This window comes from Manis javanica, chromosome 5 (genome assembly GCF_040802235.1).
Source record: "Manis javanica isolate MJ-LG chromosome 5, MJ_LKY, whole genome shotgun sequence".
NCBI lineage: Eukaryota > Metazoa > Chordata > Mammalia > Pholidota > Manidae > Manis > Manis javanica.
This window is the reverse complement of record NC_133160.1, coordinates 165951496-165963764: the sequence shown is the minus strand read 5'-3', so window position 1 is coordinate 165963764 and position 12269 is coordinate 165951496.

The following is a 12269-nucleotide window of genomic DNA, read 5'->3' as shown; positions in this document are numbered from 1 at the left end:
GGTTCAAAATGATTGGGGTCTCAGTAGAGAACTGCTAATTCGAGGCAGTGCAATTTTTGTGATGATGTATGTCAGCTCAACATACTGGAACCACCTTTCAGAGTGACATTGTCACACATCTGGTCAAATAAATTAATGTTCCCATCTGGATTGATGTTTCTGGCAAGAACATCGAGTACTAATACCGCATGGCCCCTCCATCATAAAACAGAAAATGTGTTGTGATTTTGCAGCATCAGGCAATGAAACTGTGGACCTTCCATTTTCCTGCACCTGGTACCTCATGTCCTATACAGGGATACAAAATCTCACATATCTTCACAGGGCTTTGTGTGTCTTTTGTTCCATCCTGTTTCTGTGGAAAACATCAGTATATGCTAGATAGATAATTATTTTAGGTAAAATGCATTCCAGTATTACAAAAAACAATGTCTGTGAATCAAAACATGGGTGGATATTCTTGGGAGGAGGCTGGGTCCTGGAGAGGCCCCACATAATTCCAAGTTGCTGCCACTCCAAGAAAAGGCAGCCATCCTGCAATTCTGCTTTCTGGGGTCCATGCAGACTTCCCACAGGGAGGACCAGGGACTCATGTGTCTATCTGACATAAAGGCAAGTTCTGCTAGTAATGAGAAGACAACTGGTTGTGTCTATCAATATCCTGCTTTATGCATTGGCTTCTAGCTTCGAATTTCAGCTGAGTGGGTTGTAATGGACTTGAGCCAGCACTTAAACACTATCACATCTCACGGACTTAATCTTTGCTCTCTTGCTGGGGCTAAAACCGTGTGGCAGGTGAACACTGGTAGCAAAATAACAGTCATTTCCTAAAAGCAGTGCCACCTTCCAACAAGCCTCAGAAAGACCACGTGTGATAAATGGCATTCAGGGACCTTTCTAACAATGGTTTGAGATCACACTGTTTTATCTCAACCAGAGCCTAGTAAGGAAAATACTAATGATGAGAAGATGGGAAGATGGAATTGAAGGAAGATTAACTATTAACCCAAGTCAACTGAAATGCTAAAAGCATCCTTTCCAAATATATATGAGGAACAGGGACTCCTGCTGGGAGATAAATAACATAATTGAAAATGCCTGGCACATATATTTGCTTGGTATACATTAGTGTTCATAATAAAACAAACTTCATATTATATTTGCTGAACTGTAAGGGCAGAAGTGTTTTGAGAGCTTCCTGTCTGTGTAGCACCTGGGGTGCACGAAGCTCCATCCCTTACTCCACAGAACTGTCAGTCTACTGGGGCTGGGGGGACACCGAGACAGACATGCTTGAAGACTAAGTGAACTAAGTCTGAGGAGTGGTTTGGCAGGGCAGTGTTCAAAACCTGGGAATGTGCAATTTATTTGAACCAGGAAGTTGGAAAGAATCAAAGGAAAGATATTCTTTGAGCTGAGCTTTGCAGAATGCTGGGATTGTGAACAGCAGTGAGGTTGAGAAACCATATGGGTTAAGACTTGATGGTGGAAAAATGCAGATTATATTTAACATACCTGGTGTAGAGAAGGCAGTTGGAATACCTGACCAAGGAAAGAAAAAACCAAAAGGAGGGAGGGAGAGTATTTTTAGTATTGAATTCATCTGGAATGGTAAGGCGAGCTAGTTCATGAAGGTTAATTAATGCTGAGCTACGACCAGTTTTATTCAAGAAATAAGAGAAAACTAAATATTAGAGGTTTTTCTGTTTTTGTTTACTCACTTAGTGAGGGAAGTAACTTCAGTTTTGAGAGAGAACACTTTATATTCCAAAATTGACCCCCAAAAAGTGCCCATGTGCTTACACACACACACACACACACACACACACACACACACACACACACAATCATAAACAAACATACAAACCAATTAACTAGGTGTGTGTATCTAGTAACTAACTCATTGGGCTGCTATTTACTATTATTACAATGTGCATTTACTGTCACAACCCAAGCTTCCCCTGGCTCCATGTTTGCAAACTCACACTTCTAAACAGTGGCACATAAGCCATCAATGATGGAAGTGTGCTTAGTGAATTAAAGGGTGTCATTCGTGCAGCCATGAGCTCTGTGGCTGGGGAGGGAAGTATTATGGAATGAGCTGACAAAGCGAACTCTAGTATTAGCAAGGGGGCCACCATGGGAAGTAGAAAGCAGGGTGAGGCCTGGGTGGGTCACAGTGACCAACCCCTGTGATGGAGCTAAGGCAGGAAGGTGGCAGCTCAAGGGACATTCGGTGCCTCAGTGCCTGGGATCATCTGCGTGCCATTTTCAATGACACTAGCTTGACAGCCTTCTCAGACCACTCACGGATAGGAAGGGGGCTCACGTCTTGCAAAGCATGACTTCGGTGGCTACAGTGAGGATGAGCAAGGCCATCAGTGTCCTGTGCTAAGGAGACTGTGCTGGAGGGGAGGGGAGGACTGTGGGCAACAAAGGATGCAGAGTAGAGTCTATACCCCGAAAGCTCTTGCTGAAGGGCCAAGACTCTCCTGGATAAAAGCCCTCTCACACCCACACGCCCAAGGCAACTGCTGTACAGACACAACTCATATTTGTCTCCTTCGTCATCTACTTTCTTTCATACTCCCCAGCCCTTTTCCCCACCTTTTCCCCAGGGCCCTACCATTCACTTACATTTGTTCCATTTTCATGTAATTAAAAAATAAGAATGTAAGTGCAGATAGATGGGGGTCCTGATTGGTAGATAAACTGAGGATGGCGTGTGCAGTTCTGATAATGGGACTTAATTGTTTGCTGATATTTTCTATTGTATTTTTGGTTTATTTCATTCTTACTGATTATAAACTTTATTCTTTCTATGTCTCTGTGTTCTGGCAGATTGACACAATTCTCCTGAATAAACCAACTTAATTCTTTTTATTGCTACTTGATAAATTTTGTTTTAACTTTTCCTTGACCTCTCAATTGTCACCATGGAGAGTCATTTCCATTTATCTGTCAAATGATGTAAATGTGTGAGCTGGTTCTTTCATATGTATGTTTAGATTTCAAAGGTTAATGTATGTGAAATTAGTCTCAAAATTGAAAAGCATTAGCATCTTTTACTTGTAATCAACATAGTGTGACCTCAGTGAATTAGAGGGGGCATTCTTATTGGTTTTGTTGTTATTTATGCCTAACAAATTTACCACTATGTAAAAATGTCATCATATTTAATATACTAGACACTGAGAAGGATGTGGTAAAATGAAAATTAAATGTCATCACTGGGAAGTTGGTACAGCTTTTGTCAAAAAAATAGCAATGTGAAATGAGTCTTGAAAAAATATATTTTGATTTGTTAATTCAATTTCTTTTAATTAATCCTTAAAAATATAAAGACAATATTTAGACTTAAGACTGCATAGCATAGCAGTACTTATTAGTTAACTCAGCAACTATCTATTGAGCACCTGCTATGAGCTGAACTAGGCTTTGGAGGCAGACAGCCATTCTTTTAGGGACCTTGTAGTGTAGCTAGGGAATCTGACAGAGATTAGGGCTAATACACAGATTTACAGAGGAAGTTATCTTAGATGTCAGGGGAGGCTTTACAAAAGATGACACTTGAGAAGACATTGAATGAAATGAAAAAATGAGTCAGGAGATATCTGGGGAAAAAACATTTACAATAGCAAAAATCTATAAATGACTGCAATACCCAGAAGTAATAGAATGGCAAAATAATATTTGATATGGTCATGCCATCTTGGTTTGCCCAGGGAAGTTGTAGTTTACACCTGATGATCTGGAATAAGTATGGAAACATTCAACTTTACTTTCATTAATGCCTGGGTATGGACAATAAATCTTACCAACATCACTCATAAAATGGACTCATATTTAAATAAGTCTGAGGGCTCTCTTTCTTTGTAATAAACCTTATTTTCTTACCCGGTGTCCTAGTCTTCCCCATTTTGGGCAAAAATCTAGACTTTTAACCAGGTTCAGACCACATTCTGTTTTTTTTCTCTTAGCTTTGTCCAGTTATGCTTCATTCATATCTTTGGCTTGAAAATTAGCAAGATATTCATATTCAAGTTGCAACAATCACACTGAACACTCACTCCCTGTGGCAAGCATTGAAGATACATAGAAGAAAAACCCCTGAGTGGCCCTGTTCTCACAAAGTGTATCATATAAAGGAGGAGATGGATGGGTGAACAGAAAGTGGTGAGAGAATTTGGAAAAGGTCTATGAAATGCAAAGGACTCCATGGGACCAAAGGGCAAGGGCTGAGGTTCTAAAAGGAGGTTGCTTGCCACATGGTAACACCGGAATGCCGTATTGGAGGCCAAGTGCAGTGAAGTCGGTGCAGAGCAAGAGAGTAAACTATTCCAAACCTCAAAAGCTTACAGGAGGTATGGATGTAGATGAGCTCATGGTGTGGAAAACTGAAGGCAAGTGTTTTTATAATTCAGGGAAGTGGAGGACAGAAACGGCCAGGATGAGGCTTAAGACTTAGGCAAAGCCCAGATAATAAAGAGCAGGTATGTCGACCTCATGTGTCTGAATTTTATCCTATAGGTCCAGAAGACCTGTTATTTTAAACTGATGAATGATTAATAATAGTTTGGTTTTGAAAATATTTTTTTTAGCAGGTAGACATATAAATCAACAAGTTCTCTTTATTGACATATATTCACATACGGAGTTTACCCTTTTAAAGTGTACAGTTCCATGGGTTTCGGTATATCCCCGAAAAGGTGAGGCCATTGCCACTCCCTCACTTCAGAGCATTTCATCACCGCAGAAAGAAAGCCCACGTCCATTTGGAAACACTCTCTACTCCCCTTCCTCCCGATATGTCAACTTCTGATCTGATTTCTGTCTCTACGAATTTATCTATTCAGGACATTTCATATAAATGGAATCATGAATATATGACATTATATGTCTGGCTTTTTTCCCTTATGTATAACATTTTCAGCATTCAGACACGCTGTAGTTGTTGCATCAGTATTTCACTCACTTTGATGGCTGAACACCATTCCATTGCGTGTGTTCATCATACTGTGGTTATCAGTTATCTGTCCATCAGTTGGTGGAAATTTCACTTGTTCCCACTTTTTTTGCTATGAATGTTAGTACTATTCATGTTTACGTATACACTTTGATGTGAAGAAATGTTTTCGGTTATTTTGAGTGTGCACCTAGGAGTAGACTTGCTAGGTTATATGGTAACTCCATGCTTAATTTTTTATATGACTTGCTTCTGAGTTGGGTCACTCTCTTTTTTTAATTGTTCAGTTGAGTATTTGCACCTCAATGCAGAACACTATATCCCAATGTTAAAGAAATTCACTGATCTGTCATTCTCTATCTGTTTTAGTACTTCTAATTATCTAATTTTTTTATACTTATCTATGTTTGCACTTGTTTTCCCCAACTAGAATATAAGATTCTTAAGGGTGACTATCTAATTATTATATTATTATTATTATTATCAGTCAAAACTGTATTAAGAGGACCCACTTTTAGTGCTTGACATGTAACACATCATACTTGTTGAATGAAAAATTAGTCACTGTATTGTTCATTTTATTGATTTTACCATATTATTTTATCCATAACATATATGTTAAAATTATGATATTATTATCCAAAATATCAGCCCTTTTTCTAACAGATCTGCTAGTAAGGGGCATGGATTACCTATCTCTTTAATCTTGACTCTCTTTCTTTGTCCATCTCAGTGAAATTTCTAATGACTTGAAAAAGGGCAAAAGTCAAACATCATAGGGGAGATGAGGTGGTAGAAGACTGAATAATTCACAGCATGTGCATTCAGGGCCTGAATAATGTAGAAAGACTGTGTGTAAATTCAAGAGAGTGGAAAAGGAGTTATTTATAATAAGCATCCTTTTGAATGGATCTATTTTAGATATCTCAGGTGGTGGTCTTTGAAGATCAGCTGACAATATGTAGTTATCGGAAATTATGGGACATACTTCTTATTAGGGTTAAGAGGCAGTAGCCAACTATAAATTTATTTACCTTGCTCAGCCTCCATTATGGTTGAAATACAAATCCTCTATACTTATGAACAGAGGTATCTATTCTGCAACCAGGAACACTGTTAAAATTCCCAGTCTGGTTGTGTCTATAAAAGAAATGCACCACTTTAAAGTCTGAAAGCACTCAGAAAAGAAGGTAATACCTAGGTCCTGAAGTATGGTGTAGGTATTTCTCTGTTTTTCCTATAAATGCTGTATCATTCATAAACCCATGTTGTAAATGCCTGTTAAAATAAAATTTACCACCAACACAATACTGGTCTGTATTCATTTTTTTAATAAACTTTGGGCTAACATCCTACTTTGGTTTGAGGAAAATCATACTAATTAAATCAAGAAGGAAAGAAGGGTCTGCATCACTCTGTCTAGACCTATTAGAAAGCACAGTTTACAGTCCATGTTCAACCAATGTTTGCTGAAGTAGGGGTAAGAAGTTGAGTTAATTTGAGTGTGGGTACACCTACTGGAGAAGTAAGGTGAGAGGATTTTTTAAAAAAGAAAAACATTAGTAGTGTTAGGAATCAAAGGAAAGCTATCTCATTGGACCTTCATTTGGCAACTATGTAGTGTGTCTGTTATACATGTGATGGTACACAATGACCACCCTTAAGACACCTGGCTAAAAGGAATGAAAGAGTTAAACAACAAAATCTCAGCAAGCAAGGAAACAAACAGTTTTTTTTTGTTTTTTTTTGAGAAGGCATCTCTCATATTTATTGATCAAATGGTTGTTAACAACAATAAAATTCAGTATAGGGGGGTCAATGCTCAATGTACAATCATTAATCCATCTCAGGTCTAATTCTTGTCAGTCTCCAATCTTCTGAAGCATAACGAACAAGTTCTTACATGGTGAATGAATTCTTACATAGTGAATAAACAAACAGTTTTAATTCCTGCTGCTGAAGTGGTAGCGTGCAAATGAAGGTTGTAACACAAACCACTGTAGTTTGGAGGTAAGTGGTGGGGGGATCTCTTTCAGAAGATATCTACCATGAAAAGGTGGAATGGCTCTTTAGAGTAGCTTAGTAAGAAAGAATACATTAAATAGCAGACTACATTGAGTGGGTTTTCTTGAATGACAGCAAATCATAGAGAAATCCCTGTATTTCAATACAAACATGGAACAATGCATGAGAAAGCAAATAACTAAAGCTGTGAGAATACAATTAATGAAGGTTTTCCTTCTAAGCACATGACTTGGAAAGAGGGGAAAATGGTTTCTTATTAACAAAAGCAGAGGCATTTCCACTACGTGAACTTGAATGTTTCTCCTGTACCTTTATAGGGATGTTGATACCACAGTAAAGCCCCACTGCACTTTGTTATCAGTAGTATTTGCAGTGTTTATATCTAATAGAAAAGGAGGGACAGGAAATACATTGGGTTCAGAGAAGAGGGGAGGAGGCTGCTAACACAAAGAGCACCGATTCTGGGGCTTAGAGAGGGCCTTCCTTCATGTCAGAACATTCTGACCGTCTGGATGAAGGGAAAGCAATGTTTCATTTCTGGACTTCGAGGAGGAGAAGGAATTGAGAAGTCAAATATCATGTGTTTTATGTCTCCCAGCTCATAACATCTAGCCTTTATAGAAATTAATGTTACATTTGTTCAAGATTTTCATATTGTTCAATGTGGCAGCTCAGATATTGACATCCTAAGCAGCCCTGACTCAAATTTATTCCCTCACTTGGCAAACATTTGCTGAGCGCATACTGTGCCTTCGGAACTTTTCCAGGCACTCCAAATATGGGGGAGAAAGCCAAGTCCCTGCCCCATGGAGCTGATATCCTCATTATGAATGGGGATGATAAACAAAGAGGCAAATGCATTAAATAAAACACACAGACACCGACAGCAACGAAAAAAGAAAAAGAAAATCAAGGCGAAGGATAATGAGCAAGGGCACTATTTTATGTCAGAATTGGCAAAATCCTATTCTGATCCAACACCACAAAAAGATGTCCACTTTGTCACAAATTTCTCTAAGAACATGTTTAGAACTAATATTCTTAGTAGAGAAATCTTGGCTATAGTGGTAACAAATTTGGTTGAGAGGCAAATTTCTCTAAGAACATGTTTAGAACTAATATTTTTAGTAGAGAAATCTTGGCTATAGTGGTAACAAATTTGGTTGAGAGGATACTCTTAATTTTGGAGGATATAATAATATAATTATATACGTACTTCTGTGATATTTTAAAGTCTGCCTTCCATATTCTACTGGAAGCTTTGTGAGAGCAGTGACTATGTCTAGCTATACATCCATTCCATTCCTTAGTAGGTTAACAAAAAATAACTGGATGAATGAATGAATGAATGAATGAAAGAATGAAGCAATCTGAATATTACTGGTGTCAGTTATTCCATGGTAGTTATGGTATAATAAATGCCACATTTTAGAAACCAAAACATAAAATTCAGTGTTCTTGGTGTCTCCACTACCCAGGGATGAATTTGTAGGGTCTTCTCCCATGCAGAAAAGAAGAGGAAAAACCATTGTTTGTGCTATGATGATATACTTTTAGGGTTCAGGGCTTGGTACCTCCAAATCCTTTCTCCCAAGCTTAGCCATAGGCACCTCCACTTGGTTTCTCATGGCCTCAGTGCTCCACCCCAGTGGTCACAGTCACCCCCAGGGTCATGTCAGCTCCATCTGGATCTAAGGGGTTTGATTAAAATTAGTTCACCATCATCTCAGAAGTTCCCTAGGTTTCCATATTTGAGCCAGTTCACTTTTTAAACTGCACGCATCTTTCCCTTTCTGATGCTATCTAAAGCTATCAAAAGCTCTATATATTCAGAATATGAGGCTACCACACCAGCATAGATATTCTGACTATGAAACAAGAAAAACAAAATAAGAAACAAAAAAAGGATGAAGGAGAGGAGCTAAAGCAACAAAAGAGAGGTTTCCCTCAAAGAAAAAATATCCTTGATTTGAAAACATATACACACCCCTATGTTTATTACCTCACTTTGCAATAGCCAAGAAACGGAGGCAACCTAAGTGTCCATCAGTAGATGAATGGATAAAGAAGTTGTGGTACATATACACGATGGAACATTGGTCAGCCATAAAAAGAAAAGAAATACCACCATTTGCAACAACATGGATGGATGGATGTAGAAGGTAAAATGCTCAGGGACATAAGCCAGGTGGAGAAAGACAAACACCCTGTGATTTCACTTATTTGTGGAATATAAAAACAAAACAAAACAGAGGGAACAAAACAGAAGCAGACTCATAGACACTAAGAAGTGACTAGTGGTTACTAACGGGGAGGGGTTGCAGTGGGTGTGAGGAGAGGGTGAGGTGATAAAGGGACACAATAATTTACAATCACAATGTAAGCTGGTCACCGGGACGGTAGTACAGCCCGGAGAATATAGTCAATGATTCTGTGACATCTTTCTATGTTGATAGATAGTAAGCCCACTAGAGGGGGTGAGGATTTAATAATATGAGTAACTGATGAACCACTGTGTTGGACATTTGAAACCAATATAAGATTGCATATCAACAATACTTACATAATAAAAAACAAAAAACAAACAAACAGACTTTTCTCCCTCAACTGTTGAGTCCCAGCACGGCTGGAGAAAAGGCACTACTGCTGACCAATTTGCACCAGGCTTGCCTTTAGGTGCCCATGGCCAAATCTTAATTTACACTTCAATAGCTACCTTATTACAGAGTGGATGTATTATTTTTGTAATTCAAAATTCCTTTAATAAAGTTGAGTGAAGCAAGATAGTGCTAAAATAATCAATCTAATCTTAGGTTAAATGAACACTGATTCAAAAAAATGTGACATGAATCAAAATTCAACTATGACTGTCTAAATAAACAATGGTAGTAAATTAGAAAATAATGCAATGCTGTGTTCAGGGTGAAGTAGGAAGGGACTTAGCTTGGTTCCCCTTTTTTTTTGGCAGACACACATTTCACTACAGAAAAAAATGGGCACATAATTTCAAATAGTAAAAGAAAATAAATCACTTGAAATGCAGTGGCCATTTCTTCTGCAAAGCTATTGCACTTTAAGAAACTTATCCTAAGGCACTAATTTAGCAGTTCTACAAAGATGAATGTACAAGGATATTCATCTCGGTTTTGTTAATCAAAGCAATGGAAACAGGCTAAGTGCACATCAATATTGGATAGGTTATATAAATGATGTTATTCAAGAAATGGAATTCTCTGCAGCCTGTACAACATTTGATGCATATTTTTTTCCTACATAGAATTTGAAAGAATACCATAACATATTTTTGAGTGGCAAAGCAATGGGATAATCTTTATATAAAATAATTTGTGTATGTACGAGGAAAAAAATAAAAAAGGAAGTACAAACAAGAACCTATTCCAGAAAGAAAAATCTAGCAGATTCTGGAAGAGAACATTTGTGTTTGATATCCCAGGTAGATTAAAATATGTTTTGTATGATTTTGTGGCTTTGAAGGAGTTTCTGCAATTAAATTACTGCTTCTGCATCCACCAAAACATTGACGTTTTTCTCACATTGCCACGGAGGAATTGTGCTGCCCACCTCAAAAAATACATGTGTTGAATCCCTAATGCCCACTGCGATGGTGTTTTAAGGTGGATCCTTTGGGAGGTGATTAGGTTAAATGAGGTCATAAGGGTGGGGGACTTCATGACAGGACTAGTGCCCATACCAGAAGAGACACAGAGGGATTGTCCCATTCTTTCTCTATTATGTGAGGACATAGTGAGAAAACGACCATCTGCCAGTCAGGAAGACCCTGGGACCCAGTAGGTCAGGACCTTGATCTTGGACTTCACATCCCCTGGGACTGTGAGAGGTAAAGTTGTATAGTATGGCAGCCTGAGCCTGCTAAGACACATCTCAATCAATATACTAATTGTTATTTGCCATATAATAAATCCCTCCAAAACTCAGCATCTTAAACAGCAAAGTTTATCTCACAGTTTCATGGTTCAGGGATGCAGTCACACGAAGCCTTGAATGAAGCTGAGGATCAATTTTTACTGTCATCTTGTGTGGCTGTTGGCTTGAACCCTCGATTCTTTGCTGGCTATCAGCTGGGGGCCTCCTTTCCTGAGTGCATCAGCATCCGCATGCCCATGACAGCTGGCTTCCCCAGAGTAAGTGATCCAGAGAAACAGAACCGGCAGCACCATGACTGCTGCCACCGTCTGCGACCCGTCGGCCTGAGGTGACGCAGGAGAGGATGCACAAGGGCACAGGCAGGAGTCAGGGGTGGCTGGGAGTCCCCTGGGGACACAACTACCGCAACAAAGGTCTGTGTGTCATTGCACTTGTTTGCCCTGCTGCTTTGCATTACATCAGTGTTTACTACAAGAGAGTGTGGGATTCATGCAAAAAAGACATACGTCTTAAAATGAGTCTATAAAGACTCAAGTAGGTTAAAGATAAACTTAATAATTAATCTGAACTTGTTGGGCTCCCTACATTTGCAGTTGTTTTCTCTCAGCACTCTGACTGCGTGAGTCCGCGCTCCGGCTCTCCATGCCATTCCTGAGTATGGCATTACTATGTACCATGGAGATGCTTTAACATCTTCTCATTGAGTTTTGGTATCCTCAGGTTTGGTTACAGGGCACCAAGATGTAGACTATTTTCTTATTTATTATTCTTTATAGAGAGAATCATATCTTTAATCAGATTTGTACAACTGCCAGCCATTATCTGCTCATACATTCCCTCTAGTTCACATTCTCAATTTTCTTCCTTTGAGACTTTAGATACAGGCGGTTTGCACCTTCTCAGTCCATCCTCTTTATCCTCAACCTTTATTTCTTATTACCTATGCACCTGTTTCTCAGTGCTGGACTCCGGGTTAGAAAAAGTTACAAATTGTTATTTTTTTATTTAGTTATGTCTCGCCTATTTCTAAACATACATTGAACTGGTCATTTCATCAATTTTATTATACTTTCAAATATTTCATTTGGATCTTTTTTATATTTACCTTACATTTCTGATGGGCTTTTTTTTTTCTTTAGTCAAATTTTTTACCTCCAGCTTATTTCTTTAATCTTTTAACAGCAGTTATTCTATACTTTGTATCTGGTAATTCTAATATCTGAATGTCTCAGGAAGGCTTAGATATTTTTAATAATTATTTTTGCTTATTGTCACTCATTATGACCAATTTCTTTACACATTAGCAATTTTCAATTGTGAGCTCATATTTTGTTGAAGGTAATCAGTAGGAAAGAAATAAAATGTCTTAAGA